This window comes from Zophobas morio, unplaced genomic scaffold (genome assembly GCF_036711695.1).
Source record: "Zophobas morio isolate AGI-343-1 ecotype UQ-CSIRO unplaced genomic scaffold, CSIRO_AGI_Zmor_V1 ptg000075l, whole genome shotgun sequence".
Lineage (NCBI taxonomy): Eukaryota > Metazoa > Arthropoda > Insecta > Coleoptera > Tenebrionidae > Zophobas > Zophobas morio.
The window spans coordinates 1,469,123-1,486,802 of NW_026972180.1; the positions used below are offsets into that span (position 1 = coordinate 1,469,123).

At 29.0% G+C, this 17,680-nt stretch overlaps 1 long non-coding RNA gene across 1 annotated transcript in view; it reads left to right on the forward strand.

The window, feature by feature from the left end:
- The first annotated feature begins 8,539 nt into the window (after nt 1-8,539).
- LOC135143755 (uncharacterized) overlaps nt 8,540-17,680 on the forward strand; it is a 169,185-nt gene continuing 160,044 nt past the window's right edge. Inside the window, exon 1 of the long non-coding RNA XR_010282890.1 lies at nt 8,540-8,759. This is a non-coding gene — a long non-coding RNA (uncharacterized LOC135143755). The remainder of the gene's footprint in view (nt 8,760-17,680) is intronic.

Here is a 17,680-nt window from a genome sequence, read left to right on the forward strand (position 1 = left end):
TTTCGTAGTGATTTTATCGAAAATCTTGCTCCGTGACCTTCAACATCTTATATTTTTGGAATCAGCACGTCGAGATCTACGTTCCCGAATTTTTTCACAATTTTTAGACAACTTTTTTAAAAGTGAAATTTTTCCAATGGTCCCCCCTTCTTCAAATTTCGGCCAATTTTTGGCATTTTCGAAACTTAACTAAATACATTTTCTTGTAGATTTCGAGCTGTGGAACTCACTTCCGGCTTCGTTTCTTTGATAACTGCAACGGTTTTTCCGGAATCGACCGTTGAAATATCGAAATTTTTGGAAATATTCAAAAATTCGCATTTCGTAGTGATTCTTTGGAAAATGTTGCTCCGTGACCATCAATAACCTATATTTATGGAATCAGCACGTCGAGATCTACGTCCCTGAATTTTTTCACAATTTTTAGACGACTTTCTTAAAAGTGAAAATTTTCCAATTGTCCCCCCTTCTTCAAATTTCGGCCAATTTTTGACATTTTCGAAACTTAACTAAATAAATTTTCTTGTAGATTTCGAGCTGTGAAACTCAATTCCGGCTTCGTTTCTTTAATAACTGCAACGGTTTTTCCGGAATCGACCGTTGAAATATCGAAATTTTTGGAAATTATCAAAAATGCGCGTTTCGTGGTGATTCTTTCGAAAATGTTGCTCCGTGACCATCAACATCCTATATTTTTGGAATCAGCACGTCGATATCTACGTCCCTGAATTTTTTCACAATTTTTAGACGACTTTCTTAAAAGTGAAATTTTTCCAATGGTCCCCCCTTCTTCAAATTTCGGCCAATTTTTGACATTTTCGAAACTTAACTAAATAAATTTTCTTGTAGATTTCGAGCTGTGAAACTCAATTCCGGCTTCGTTTCTTTAATAACTGCAACGGTTTTTCCGGAATCGACCGTTGGAATATCGAAATTTTTGGAAATTATCAAAAATGCGCGTTTCGTAGTGATTCTTTCGAAAATGTTGCTCCGTGACCATCAACATCCTATATTTTTACAATCAGCACGTCGAGATCTACGTCCATGAATTTTTTCACAATTTTTAGACGACTTTCTTAAATGTAAAATTTTTCCAATGGTCCCCCCTTCTTCAAATTTCGTCCAATTTTTGACATTTTCGAAACTTAACTAAACACATTTTCTTGTAGATTTCGAGCTGTGGAACTCACTTTCGGCTTCGTTTCTTTGATAACTGCAACGGTTTTTCCGGAATCGACCGTTGAAATATCGAAATTTTTGGAAATTTTCAAAAATTCACATTTCGTAGTGTTTCTTTCGAAAATGTTGCTCCGTGACCATCGACACCCTATATTTTTACAATCAGCACGTCGAGATCTACGTCCATGAATTTTTTCACAATTTTTAGACAACTATTATAAAAGTGAAATTTTTCCAATGGTCCCCCCTTCTTCATATTTCGGCCAAATTTTGATATTTTCGAAACTTAACTTAATACATTTTCTCGTAGATTTCGAGCTGTGGAACTCACTTCCGGCTTCGTTTCTTTGATAACTGCAACGGTTTTTCCGGAATCGACTGTTGAAGTATCGACACTTTTGGAAATTTTCAAAAATTCGCATTTCGTAGGTGATTCTTTCGAAAATGTTGCTCCGTGACCATCAACATCCCATATTTTTGGAATCAGCACGTCGAGATCTACGTCCCTGAATTTTTTGACAATTTTTAGAAAACTTTCTTAAAAGTGAAATTTTTCCAATGGTTCCCCCTTCTTCAAATTTCGGCCAATTTTTGACATTTTCGAAATTTAACTAAATACATTTTCTTGTAGATTTCGAGCTGTGGAACTCAATTCCGGCTTCGTTTCTTTGACAACTGCAACGGCTTTTCCGGAATCGATAGTTGAAATATCGAATTTTTTCGAAATTTTCAAAAATTCGCGTTTCGAAGTGATTCTTTCGAAAATGTTGCTCCGTGACCATCAACATCCTATATTTTTGGAATCACCACGTCGAGATCTACGTCCCTGAATTTTTTCACAATTTTTAGACGACTTTCTTAAAAGTGAAATTTTTCCAATTTTCCCCCCTTCTTCAAATTTCGGTCAATTTTTGACATTTTCGAAACTTAACTAAATACATTTTCTTGTAGATTTCGAGATGTGGAACTCACTTCCGGCTTCGTTTTTTGATAACTGCAACGGTTTTTCCGGAATCGACCGTTGAAATATCGAAATTTTTGGAAATTTTCAAAAATTTGCATTTCTTAGTGATTATTTCGAAAATGTTGCTCCGTAACCACTAATACCCTATATTTTTGGAATCAGCACGTCGAGATCTACGTTCCTGAATTTTTTCACAATTTTTAGACGACTTTCTCAAAAGTGAAATTTTTCCAATGGTCCCCCCTTCTTCCAATTTCGGCCAAATTTTGACATTTTCGAAACTTACCTAAATACATTTTCTCGTAGATTTCGAGCTGTGGAACACACTTCCGGCTCCGTTTCTCTCATAACCGCAACCGTTTTTCCGGAATCGACAGTTGAAACATCGAAATTTTTGGAATATTTCAAAAATTCGTGTTTCGCGGTAATTCTTTCGAAAATGTTGCTCCGTGACCATAAACATCCTATATTTTTGGAATCAGCATGTCGATATCTACGTCCCTGAATTTTTTCACAATTTTTAGACGACTTTCTTAAAAGTGAAATTTTTCCAATGGTCCCCCCTTCTTCAAATTTCGGCCAATTTTTGACATTTTCGAAACTTAACTAAATACATTTTCTTGTAGATTTCGAGCTGTGGAACTCACTTTCGGCTTCGTTTCTTTGATAACTGCAACGGTTTTTCCGGAATCGACCGTTGAAATATCGAATTTTTTGGAAATTTTCAAAAATTCGCATTTCGTAGTGATTCTTTCGAAAATGTTGCTCCGTGACCATCAACATCCTATATTTTTGAAATCAGCACGTCGAGATCTACGTCCCTGAATTTTTTCACAATTTTTAAACGACTTTCTTAAAAGTGAAAATTTTCCAATGGTCCCCCCTTCTTCAAATTTCGGCCAATTTTTGACATTTTCTAAACTTTACTAAATACATTTTCTTGTAGATTTCGAGCTGTGTAACTCACTTCCGGCTTCGTTTCTTTGATAACTGCAACGGCTTTTCCGGAATCGACCGTTGAAATATCGAAATTTTTTGAAATTTTCAAAAATTCACATTTCGTAGTGATTCTTTCGAAAATGTTGCTCCGTGACCATCAACATCCTATTATTTTGGAATCAGCACGTCGAGATCTACGTCCCTGAATTTTTTCACAATTTTTAGACAACTTTTTTAAAAGTGAAATTTTTCCAATGGTCCCCCCTTCTTCAAATATCGGCCAATTTTTGACATTTTCGAAACTTAACTAAATACATTTTCTTGTAGATTTCGAGCTGTGGAACTCACTTCCGGCTCCGTTTCTCTCATAACTGCAACCGTTTTTCCGGAATCGACCGTTGAAATGTTGAAATTTTTGGAATATTTCAAAAATTCGCGTTTCGTAGTGATTCTTTCGAAAATATTGCTCCGTGACCATGAAAACCCTATAATTTTGGAATCAGCACGTCGAGGTCTACGTTCCTGAATTTTTTCACAATTTTTAGACGACTTTCTTAAAAGTGAAATTTTTCCAATGGTCCCCCCTTCTTCAAATTTCGGCCAATTTTTGACATTTTCGAAACTTAACTAAATATATTTTCTTGTGGATTTCGAGCTGTGGAGCTCACTTCCGGCTTCGTTTCTTTCATAACTGCAACCGTTTTTCCGGAGTCAACCGTTGAAATATCGAAATTTTTAGAAATTTTCAAAAATTCGCATTTCGTAGTGATTCTTTCGAAAATGTTGCTCCGGGACCATCAACATCCTATATTTTTGGAATCAGCACGTCGAGATCTACGTCCCTGTATTGTTTCACAATTTTTAGACGACTTTCTTAAAAGTGAAATTTTTCCAATGGTCCCCCCTTCTTCAAATTTCGGCCAATTTTTGACATTTTCGAAACTTAACTAAATACATTTTCTTGTAGATTTCGAGCCGTGGAACTCACTTCCGACTTCGTTTCTTTGATAACTGTAACCGTTTTTCTGGAATCGACCGTTGAAGTATCGACACTTTTGGAAATTTTCAAAAATTCTCATTTCGTAGTGATTTTTCGAACATGTTGCTCCGTGACCATTAACATCCTATTATTTTGGAATCAGCACGTCGAGATCTACGTCCCTGAATTTTTTCACAATTTTTAGACAACTTTTTTAAAAGTGAAATTTTTCCAATGGTCCCCCCTTCTTCAAATATCGGCCAATTTTTGACATTTTCGAAACTTAACTAAATACATTTTCTTGTAGATTTCGAGCTATGGAACTCAATTCCGGCTTCGTTTCTTTGATAATTGCAACCGTTTTTCCGGAATCGACCGTAGAGTTATCGAAATTTTTAGAAATTTTCAAAAATTCGCATTTTGTACCGATTCTTTCGAAAATGTTGCTCCGTTACCATCAAACACGCTGTTCATAATAATTTCGATAAATTCAACTCTACGATCAAAATCATCTTCGTTTAGCTCTTGTACCAAATGGATTTTGTACGGGTAAACCTTTTCCTGTTTCATTATTGTTCATTACACAAAAGGCACAAAATTTGAATATCCTGAAAAGGTCTTTAAGAATTTATTTACTGCCGAGGTGATAATTTTGATTATCACTATAAGGTAACCTTGACTTACTACATAATTACAATATACCATTTTAATGATTTATCAATTAACAATTAAGTGTAGTGTTGGTTGCATAGTTAGAATTTTTTTTTCATTTTAGAATGACATTTTTTAACAAAAAACAGGTTAAAGAACAACCAGTACAATCATCTGACAAAATGTTATCCAACCAGTAAATCGTTGTGTTTGAAATACGTATTTACTTATTTTTCTGATTCTTCATTCTAACTTTTAGAAATCTGTCATTCGATAACCATTTTAAAATGATTTAGTGCTTTGACAAATTGTACCCACCGAAAATTTCGGTTAAATATTAGGTTCAAGTGTATTCTTGGTTGCATGAAATAAATTTATTTTATGAATTTCTTTAGTTGCACTAACACAAGTTGAAACATTAATATTCTCAAAAATACTGTGGCAAATCAAAATATTCTATAGCAGAAATTCTTCAGAATTTACTTATTGAATAATATTTTAGAAGGCAGTTACATTAATTAAAAACTGAATATGGATTCATCGACCGCAGGTGTATCTTATTCATGAAATTAAAAACTTCATTGGTGGTGGGGATGATTATTGAAATTTTTGTTAGGGTTTTACCACTTAATATACATGCAAAATTTGATAATGAGCGACAGAGTCAGATAGACAGACAGACAAACGATGGATAGACGACAGACAGACGGAAACGGGAGACCACTTTTTTCCTACTCTAGAGGTAATGAAATGTCGAGAAAACATGAAAGTGGCAAGAAGTTCAATGGACTCGGTTACTAATCTTGCTTAGTTTACGTTCAGGAAGTAAAAAGCGAGAAAAAACGGATTTAACAAACGAAAAAACGGACAAATAAAAACCAAAAAAAGGAGAACAAAAACAGGGACTAAAAAGATAAATAAAAAACCCTTGGAAAATTGGGGACTAGGAGAAAGTAAATTGTAAAAAAAAAAGACAAAAATGGGCGACAAAAAAGACAATAAAATGTAAAACGTTAACAAAATAAATAATAGAAGACAATAAAAAAACAGCGATAAAAAAGGGACTTCAAAAAAGGCGACAAAAATGCATAAAAAAAGGAAGAAAAAAAATGTTCTCATAAAAGCGACGAAAAAATACTACAAGAACGCCACAAAAAGACGATTAAAAAGTGTTGGAGAATCGGCGACTAGGAATAAGCAATTAAGAAAAAGATAATAATAAGTGACAAAAAAGGGGACGACAAAGGCGAAAAAGACACAAAAATGGACTTTTAAAAAAGAATACGACCAATAAAGGCCCTAAAATGCGAAAAAAAAACATGAAAAAAAAAAACAAATTATTCGTAAAAATTTCTACAAAAAAAGACAAAATGCGCAAAAAAGGAACAGAAAAGGTGGCAAAAAAAAATCAGAAGAAGTGCCAAGAAATACGGCAAAAAAAGTATTAGAAAAGAGACGTTAAAAAAATGACTACTAGAAAAAAAGCAATAAAGAAAATGCCATTATAAGCAACAAAAAACAAAAAAACTGACAAAAAAAGTAAAAAAAGAAAAATGCGAATAATAAAAGATATGGAAATCCGTGAAAAATTAAATTATTAAAAAAAGGGTCAAAAAACGCCCAAAAAACATAAAAAAAGGTTAAACAAAACAAAATTTCATGTTCTTTTTCTTAGAATTTACATGTTTTTGATATCACATTTTGTTTTATTGATTTTCTTTCATTCTCCTTTTTTTTTTTCGTTTTTCAAGGCTTCGGTTTCATAGTTTTTCGTTTTTTAGCTTTAATTTTTTCAAATTTTCTACTACCAAATTTTGCAATTTTTCGATGACACTGTTTTTCATTTTTTATTCTTTATTTTCCTTCATTTTTTCACTGTTTCTTTCGATTTTATAATTTTTTGTTTCTTCAATTTTACGGTTTTGCAGTTTTTGCATTTTTTTCATTCAAAAACTTGAAATATCAAAAAATTGAAACATTGAAAAACTAAACATTACGACTAGAAATTGAAGAACTGAAAAAACGAGAAACTCAAAAATCGAAAAAAAATGAGTAATTCGAAAAACTTTACAGAACATAAAACGAATCTAATTGATAAATCAGAAAACACAAAAATTGTAAAATGGAAAAATTATAGAATCGTCAAAATTGTAGAGTGAAAATCCTGTAACATCAAAAGATTAAAAAAAAATAAAAATTTAATATCGAGTAACTAAAAAGTTAAAGATCAAAAAATTTAAAATTGTAAAATTGAAAAAATCAAACAATATTAAAATCATAGTTATTAGGAGTATCACATTTTTAAAATAAAATAGACAAATTGTAAAACAAAAATTATAAAATCAGAACATTGAAAAACCAAAAAATTGAAAAAAGTAAACAAAAAAAACCGAAACTAAAAATTGCAAAAGTAAAAATGGAAGACATGAAATACTGACAACGCGAAAAATTGAAAAATTAAATGGAAAACTGGTGAAATTGCAAATCGAGGAATTGTAAAATTTAAAAATTGAAACATCCAAAAGTGGGAAAATCTAAAAACTGAAAAATTTATAAATGAAAATTGGAAGAATTGCATATCGTAAAATGAAGAAACAAAAAACAAAGCTTGAAAAATTGCAAATCGATAAATTGAAGAAACGAAAAGTTGAAAAAATTGAAATTGGAAATACAGAAAATGTAAAATCGTAGCATTGAAAAATCCACAAATTAATAATAATCACTGATGCATAATAACTAGTAAACAGTTTTGGCATAACTCCACAAATAATCTTATTAAAGCATTATTGTAATTAAACATCGTAAATTAAATTGAATTGAATTAAATTGTAAAAATGAAGAAAATAAAAAATCGGAACATAAACTTGCAAATCCAAATTCGAAGAAATGAATAATTAAAGGAAACTCAAAAACTGTAAATTGAAAACTCGAGGAATACAGGTTATTTAGATACTATTTACCCAGCAAAAATTTCAGATATACAATTTGTTTCAAATGTAGTCATTTTTGTCCGCTAGAATACGCTCAAAGCACGTTTTCCTGGGAACCACTTTTAAATTTTATAGAAGTAGTGTTGACAAATCAGAAAAATCTGCAAACACAATTAAGCTTAGATGTCAAATTCGTAGTCCAATTCAAAATCATATGCATACAGAAGTAGTGTTGACAAATCAGAAAAATCTGCAAACACAATTAAGCTTAGATGTCAAATTCGTAGTCCAATTCAAAATCATATGCATACAGGTTATATCAAGCATCAAAATGAAGAATACTTATGAAATGTTTATATAAAATCACAGTTTAAAAATTAAAATCTATGTGTTTCTGCAACCCATTATACACAGGAGCCATGAAAGTGCATAGGTTTTAGACCGACTACAGAATAACAACGTGGAAATTCCATTAAAATTTGTATGGCTTATTTAAATGCTTATTTTATAATTCAATAACCAGACTGAACACTACTCTAGCTTAAATAATTTTTAAAATTGTTAATGTGAACAGATAAACAGCTACGTCTAAAATGTGTATAAGTATGTCAAAAGATCGTTCTTTTAAAAATGTGTTTTGAAATTTTACGTCCTACTAAATTTTTGTGCCTTAATTAATTAACATAATTTGATGATATTTTAGCTTAATTTATAATGGAGTAATACCTGAAAATTGCCATAAAATAGAACTCTGTAGTTCAAATTATTACAGATCGTGGTTTGACGTTTCCCGTCGTTGCGCCATCTATCCGGTAATGCTACAAGCTTTCGTCGCCTCCATCCGTCCAACCGCCCGTCCAAACAAATCCCTTCATTACATCACGTGACTAAACTCAAACGTCAGTTCAGTTGACAATTAGCTGTCCATATCAGCGCACAGTTATGTTTATGTAGATAACCCGTCGTATTCCATAGCATTAGTTATTTAATTTCCGACGAGTAAAACCCTAACAAACCACCGTGACGTCGGCGAGTCGCTTAAAACCCCAGTGCGTCAGTGCCGTTCGTGCCAGTGGGAACCCGCCGAAACGCGCTCCGAAACCATCAACAAAAATCGGTAAGTCATCCCCTGCCCCCGACGAGCCCCCCGGGGGCGACAGCCGCCCCCGCGCCGCCTCGATCGCCGCGACGCGCCCGCCTTTCGCCAAGTTTTGGCGAAGACGCGCCAAACACCCCCGACACCGCTCCGGGGGGTTAAAACCGCCATGTTTGTTTAGTCTTCGAAGCGATGGGATCCGGAGGGCTCGACTTGTTTATTTAATCGGAGGGAGTGCTGTTTGATGGCGTTTCGTCGAGATATTACAACAATAACCTTGCTTTCTGTATACATTAGCCGTTAAAGGCCCAGCTGACCTTAGCGCGGCGCTGTTTTTTCGCCGAATTCCCGCCTGCCATTATGGCTAATGCGAGCGAAAGTGCAACGGGATGCTGGAAATAGGATCGACGATGTCGGGTGATGTTTAATTAGTTTATCGCTGAGGTTCGAGAAGTTGTTGTGATGTTAAGGAGAAGAGATAAGAGTGTGGTGGCACGGTTGGCGGTGACGGGTCACGTGGGGATTGTTTTGCCATTGTCTAGGCCAACCGAGATTCGGAAAATGAGCGTTCGTTCTATTATTGCGGGAGCTATTTTCGGAGGTTTATGGAGATTAGTCCATAAGATGAGGTTTCATGGGTATTTTAGTACCGGAGGGTCATTTTTGTTTATATTTTTTGTTTCGAATCAGCTGCGATAAGACTTTTCCATTAACGAGTCAATACGATTTTGACGCATTTGTGATGGGACGTTTTTTCAATGTTTGTGATAGAAGTTGGAGTTTGAATTATCGATAACTTCGAAACTGATCCTGTACATTTTATGTTTTCAATGATGTCATTGTTTTTTTAGTGGGGATAAATATATCGTTTTTTGTGTACAGTGTAACACTAATAATTCAAGAGCCGGTTTATATGGATAAATATTTGTTAATAATAAGAATAATAACTAGTCATTCGCCACTTAAAATTAAACTAATGTTTTCTAGGAGCTGTAACCACTATTTTTATTACATAATTACCTTTTTTACTTTTTACTTCCCCTCTGCCCGGATTTTTATTAGACATATAATCTTCGAAACTACTGGACCGATTGTTGTCAAATTTTGTATGTATATTAGAACTATGATTTAAACGACCTCATTTAAAAAAATTACAATAGTAAATTTGTTTTTATTTTTATAAAATAAGATACTCTTGCACTTGTGGTCTATGAATCCGTCTTGAGTTTTCACTCTAGACATCCAGATTTTTGGAGAAAAAATCCAAACATTTTGCAAATTTTGCAAACGTTTTAAAGTTATCGAAAAAAATTAGTAAGTCGAAAAACTTTACAGAACATAAAACGAATTTAATTGATAAATCAGAAAACACAAAAATTGTAAAATGGAAAAATTATTATAGAATCGTCAAAATTGTGGAGTGAAAATCCTGTAACATCAAAAGATTAAAATTAAAATAAAAATTAAAGATCAAAAAATTAAAAATTGTAAAATTGAAAAAATCAAATAATATTAGAATCATAGTTATTAGGAGTATTACATATTTAACATGAAATAGACAAATTGTAAAACAAAAATTATAAAATCAGAACATTGAAAAACCAAAAAATTGAAAAAATAAACAATAAAACCGAAACGAAAAATTGCAAATGGAAAAATGGAAGACATGACATATAACCTTCGAAACTACTGGACCAATTGTTGTCAAATTTTATATGTATATTAGAACTATAATTTAAATGACCTCATTTCAAAAATTTACAATAGTAAATTTGTTTTTATTTTTATAAAATAAGATACTCCTGCACTTGTGGTCTATGAATCCGTCTTGAGTTTTCACTCTAGACATCTAGATTTTTGGAGAAAAAATCCTAACATTTTGCAAACGTTTTAAAGTTATCGTGATCATGCTAAATAGTTAATCAAAATTTATTTATTTACCTCTCTCAAAAAAATTGATGACGGCATGTCAAAGTGCACTCGTAGATTAAAAAAAAAAAAAAAAAATTAAATTTGCAAAATGAAATCTTATAATTTTTCTAAAAATATGGATTCATACCTTCGACCAATTTTTTGATATCACAAATTTTCGTTTTTTCAATTTTAATATTTCGATTTGCAATTTTCCGATATTACAGTTTTTCATCTTTCGAATTTTCAATTTTTCGTTTCTCTCATTTTCCCAATTTTTTAAGTTTCTTTTTCTCGATTTGATATCACAATTTTTCGTTTTCTGTTTCTTTTATTTTTTCATGTTTCTTTCGATTTTATAATTTTTCGTTTGTTCAATTCGTCATATTTTCAATGTTGTAATTTTTGGATTTCTCAATTATTCGGTTTTTCGGTTTTTTAATTTTCGATATTTCAATTGTTAAGTTTCTCAATTTTTGAAGTTTCGATTTTTCAATTTTTCATTTCATGTTCTTGATTTCCGATTTTTAAATTTTCAAAAGTTTTCAACTAAAAAATATGCAATTCAAAAATTGAAGAAACGAAAAATAAAAAAATTAAGTTGAAAATTGAAAAATTTCATATTGAAAAAGAGAAAAATTAAAAAGTCAGAACTTTGAGAAATGGAAAAGTTGAAAAAATGAAGCAAATAAAAATCCAAAACGAAAAATTTCAAATCGAAAAATTAAAGAAATAACTGAAAAATTATGATTTTTCATTTTTTCTTTTCATGTTCTTGATTTCCAATTTTTAAACTTTCCAAAGTTTTCATTTTCGATTTTTTAATTTTACAATTTTGCGATTTTTTCAAAAAGCTGAAAAATCGAACATTTCAAAAATCAAGAAATGAAAAACCGGAAAATAAATTGATAAAACGAGATATTGTAAAGTCGAAAAAGTAGATAATGAAAAAATCACAAATGGAAGAAGCGAAGAAACGAAAAATTGAGACACAAAAAAATCCAAAAGATTGAAAGAAAGAAAACGAATTGAATAAAAAATATTGGAAAACCCAAAAATTGTAAAATCGAAAAATTGTCAAGTCGAAAAACAGTGCCATTGAGAGATCAAAAAATTCAAAAATTACGACTCGAAAAGTTGAGAGATTGAATAAATGAAAAAGTTCAATATCCAATATTTGGAAAATGGACAACTACCAAAGTCGTAAAATTGAAAAAGTGAAAATTTTTAAAAACTATCATTACTGTATACATGTTTAAAATGAAAACTCGAAAAAGTGGAAATAAAAAAATTGAAGAAACGAATTATTGAAAATCGAAAAACTGAAAAATCTACAATTGAAGAAACGAAAAATTAAAAAATCTAAAAGTTGAAAATCGAAAAATTGAAAAAATTCACATTGAAATAAGAAAAATTATGAATTTAAAACTTTGAGACACCGAAAAATTGAAAAAATCAAGAAAATGAAATACCAAAACGAAAAATTGAAGAAATAAAAACTGACAAATTTAAATATCCAAAAGTTCTAAAATCGAAAAACTGAAAAATTTTTCAATGTTCTATTTTTCGATCTCTCCAATTTTAATTTTCAATATTACAATATTTCGTTCTTTCAATTTCGCACTTTTTCAATTTTTCAAGTTTCTCAATTTCCAAACTTTCGATTTTTCAATTTTTCTTTTCATGTTCTCGATTTCCAATTTTAAACTTTCCAAAGTTTTCATTTTCGATTTTTCAATTTTACAATTTTGCGATTTTTTCAAAAAGCTGAAAAATCGAAAGTTTCAAAAATCAAGAAATGAAAAACCGGAAAAAAATTGATAAAACGAGATATTGTAAAGTCGAAAAAGTTGATAATCGAAAAATTACAAATCGAAAAAGTGACTTTGAGACACCGAAAAATTCAAAAAATGAAGAAAATGGAAAACCGAAACGAAGTTTCAACTCGAAAAATTGAAGAAATAAAAACTGAAAAATTTAAACATCAAAAGTTCTAAAATCGAAATACTGGAAAAATTTTCAATATTGTAATTTTTGGATTTCTCCATTATCCAGTTTTCAGGTTTCTTTAATTTTCACTATTTCGATTTTACAATATTTCGTTCTTTCAATTTTGTATTTTTTCAATTTTTGAGTATTCAATTTCCCAATTTTGCGATTTTTCCCTTTTTTTTTTCGAAAAGTTGAAAAATTGAAATATGAACAAACTAAAAAATGGGGAAAAATTGATAAACCGGAGATATTGCAAAGTTGAAAAAGTAGAAAATCGAAGAACTGAAGAAACGAAAAATAGCGAAACTTAAAAATCCAAAAGAATTAATTAATAGAAAAATTGAAAAAGAAAAAACGAATTGAATAAAACAAATTCGAAAACCCAAAAATTGTAAAATCAAAAAAGTGTCAAGTCGAAAAACAGTGCCATTGAGAGATCGAAAAATTCAAAAATTACAACTCGAAAAGTTGAGAGATTGAATAAATGAAAAAGTTAAATATCCAATATTTGAAAAATGGACAACTATCAAAGTCATAAAATTGAAAAATGTAAAAGTTGAAAATCGAAAAATTGAAAAATTTCACATTAAAATAAGAAAAATCATAATATTAAAACTTTGAGACACCGAAAAACTGAAAAAATGAAGAAAATAAAAAACCGAAACGAAAAATTTCAAATCGAAAAACTGAAGAAATAAAAACAGAAAAATTTAAAGATCGAAAAGTTGTAAAATCGAAAAACTGAAAAAATTTTCAATGATGTAAAATTTTTGGATTTCTCCATTATCCGGTTTACAGGTTTCTGTAATTTTCAATATACCGATTTTACAATATTTCGTTCTTTCAATTGTGCACTTTTTCAGTTTTTGTTTCCTAATTTTTAAACTTTCGATTTTTCAATTTTTCTTTTCGTGTTCTTGATTTGCAATTTTTAAATTTTCGAAAGTTTTTTTTCTGATTTTTCACTTTTACAATTTTGCGATTTTTCCATTTTTTTTTCGCAAGAAAAGAAAAACTGAAAAATCTACAACTGAAGAAACGAGAAATTAAAAAATCTAAAAGTTGAAAATCGAAAAATTCAAAAATTGAAAAATTTCACATTGAAATAAGAAAAGTTATAAAATTAGAACTTTGAGACACTGAAAAATTTTTAACAATGAAAATAAAAAACCGAAACGAAAAATTTCAAATCGAAAATTTGAAGAAATAGAATCTGAAAAATTGAAACATTTAAAATCAAAAAGTGAAATTGCAAAATCTAAAAATTTTAGGATCCAAAAGTTTTTCAATATTTCATTTTTACAATTTTTCAATTTTTGAGTTTCTCAATTTTTAAATTTTCGATTTTTCAAAATTTTTTTTCAAATTCTTGATTTCCAATTTTTAAATTTTTCGATTTTTCCATTTTTTTTTTTGAAAAGTCGAAAAACCGAAACACTGAAATATCAAGAAACTGAAAAATTGGGGAAAAATTGATAAAACCGACATATTGTAAAGTCGAAAAAGTAGAAAATCGAAAAATTACAAATCAAAGAACTGAAGAAACGAAAAATTGAAAAATCTAAGTTGAAAATCCAAAAATTGAAAAATTTCGCATTTTAATAAGAAAAATTATAAAGTCAGAACTTTGAGACACCGAAAAATTGAAAAGATTAAGAAATAAAAACTGAAAAATTGGAAAATTAAAGTCATGAAATTGCAGATCGAGAAATTGCAAAATCTAAAAATTTAAATATCCAAAAGTTGTAAAATCGAAAAACTGAAAAAAATTTCGATATTGTAATTTTTGTATTTCACAATTATCCGGTTTTCCGCTTTTTTTTTTAATTTTCAATGTTTCGATTTTACAATATTTCGTTCTTTCAATTTTGCAGTTTTTCAATTTTTAAGTTTGTCAGTTTTTAAATTTTCCAAAGTTTTCATTTTTGATTTTTCAATTTTACAATTTTGCGAATTTTCCATATTTTTTTCGAAAAGTCGCAAAATTGAAATATCAAGAAACTAAAAAATCCAAAAGAATTAATGGGTCGAAAAATTGAAATAAGAAAAAACGAACTGAATAAAAAAAATTGTAAAATCGAAAAATTGTCAAGTCGAAAAACAGTAACATTCAGAGATTGAGAAATTCAAAAATTAAAAATTGAAAAGTTAAAAATCGAAAAATTTTAAAATGGAAAAATTTTATATGCGGTTTATATGCATAAATATTTGCTAATAATAATAATACCCAGTCATTCGCCACTTAAAATTAAACTAATGTTTTCTAGGAGCTTGTAACCACTATTTTTATTACACAATTACCTCTTTTACTTCCCCTCTGTCCGGATTTTTATTAGACATATAATCTTCGAAACTACTGGACAAATTGTTGTAAAATTTTGTATGTATATTAGAACTATAATTTAAATGACCTCATTTCAAAAATTTACAATAGTAAATTTGTTTTTATTTTTATAAAATAAGATACTCTGCACTTGTAGTCTATGAATCCGTCTTGAGCTTTCACTCTAGACATCCAGATTTTTGGAGAAAAAATCCTAACATTTTGCAAATTTTGCAAACGTTTTAAAGTTATCGTGATCATGCTAAATCGTTAATAAAAATTTATTCATTTACCCCTCTCAAAAAAATTGACGACGTCATCTCAAAATGCACTCGTAGATTAAAAAAATATAATAAAAAAATTAAATTCGCAAAATGAAATCTTATAACTTTTCGAAAAATATGGATTCATATCTTCGACCAAGTATTTGATATCACAAATTTTCGTTTTTTCAAATTTAATTTTTCGATTTGTAATTTCCCGATATTACAGTTTTTCATCTTTCGATTTTTCAGTTTCATTTTTAATTTCTCGATTTTTTAATTTTTCATTTCATGTTCTTGATTTCCAATTTTTAAATTTTCAAGAGTTTTCAACTAAAAAATTTGCAAATCAAAAATTGAAGAAACGAAAAATTAAAAAATTAACATGAAAATCGAAAGATTTCATATTGACAAAAAAGAAAAATTAAAAAGTCAGGACTTGAGAAATGGAAAGGTTGAAAAAATGAAGAAAATAAAAATCCAAAACGAAAAATTTCAAATCGAAAAATTAAAGAAATAAAAACTGAAAAATTGAACAATTCAAAATTAAGAGGTAGTGAAATTGCAAATCGAAAAATTGCAAAATCTATAAAATGTAAATATTCAAAAGTTCTAAAATCGAAAAACTGAAAAATTTGTTCTGTTTCTCGATCTCTCCAATTTTAATTTTCAATTTTTAAAGTTTCTCAATTTCCAAACTTTCGATTTTTCAATTTTTCTTTTCATGTTCTTCATTTCCAATTTTTAAACTTTCCAAAGTTTTCATTTTCGATTTTTCAATTTTGCGATTTTTTCCAAAAAGCTGAAAAATCGAAAGTTTCAAAAATCAAGAAATGAAAAAGCGGAAAAAATTGATAAAACGATTTACACAAATTACAAATCAAAAAAGTGACTTTGAGACTCCGAAAAATTCAAAAAATGAAAATGGAAAACCGAAACGAAGTTTCAACTCGAAAAATTGAAGAAATAAAAACTGAAAAATTGAAATATCCAAAGGTTCTAAAATCGAAATACTGGAAAATTTTTCAATATTGTAATTTTTGGATTTCTCCATTATCCAGTTTTCATATTTCGTTGTTTCAATTTTGTATTTTTTCGATTTTTAAACTTTCGATTTTTCAATTTACATTTTTTAAGTTTTCATTTTTGATTTTTCAATTTCCCAATTTTGCGATTTTTTCATTTTTTGTTTCGAAAAGTCGAAAAATTGAAATATGAACAAACTAAAAAATGGGGCAAAATTGATAAAACGGAGATAATGCAAAGTTGAAAAAGTAGAAAATCCAAGAACTGAAGAAACGAAAAATAGGGAAACTTAAAAATCCAAAAGAATTAATTAATAGAAAAATTGAAAAAGAAAAAACGAATTGAATAAAACAAATTCGAAAACCCAAAAATTGTAAAATCGAAAAACTGTCAAATCGAAAATCAGTGCCATTGAGACATCGAAAAATTCAAAAATTACGAATCGAAAAGTTGAGAGATCGAATAAATGAAAAAGTTTAATATCCAATATTTGGAAAATTAAAACTACCAAAGTCGTAAAATTGAAAAAGTGAAAATTTTTAAAAATTATAATTACTATATACATATTTAAAATGAAAAAACTCGAAAAAATGGAAATCAAAAAATTGAAGAAACGAAATATTGAAAAATTGAAAAACTGAAAAATCTACAATTGAAGAAACGAAAAATTAAAAAATCTAAAAGTTGAAAATCGAAAAATTGAAAAAATTCACATTGAAATAAGAAAAAATATAAAATTAAAACTTTGAGACACCGAAAAATTGAAAAAATCAAGAAAATGATAACCAAAACGAAAAATTGAAGAAATAAAAACTGACAAATTTAAACATCCAAAAGTTTTAAAATCGAAAAACTGAAAAATTTTTCAATGTTCTATTTTTCGATCTCTCCAATTTTAATTTTCAATTTTACAATATTTCGTTCTTTCAATTTTGCACTTTTTCAATTTTTCAAGTTTTTGATTTACAATTTTTTAACTTTCCAAAGTTTTCATTTTCGATTTTTCAATTTTACAGTTTTGCGATTTTTTCAAAAAGCTGAAAAGTCGAAATTTTCAAAAATCAAGAAATGAAAAACCGGAAAAAATTGATAAAACGAGATATTGTAGAGTCGAAAAAGTAGATAATCGAAAAATTACAAATTGAAGAAGTGAAGAAACGAAAAATTGAGACACAAAAAAATCCAAAAGATTGAAAGAAAAAAAACCGAATTGAATAAAAAAAAATTGGAAAACCCAAAAATTGTTAAATCGAAAAATTGTCAAGTCGAAAAACAGTAACATTGAGAGATCGAGTAATTCAAAAATTAAAAATCGGAAAGTTGAACAATTGAATAAATGAAAAAGTTCCAACAATTGGAAAATGGAAAAATATCAAAGTCGTCCAACTGAAAAAGTGTTTTTTTTTTAAATTATAATTACTATGCGT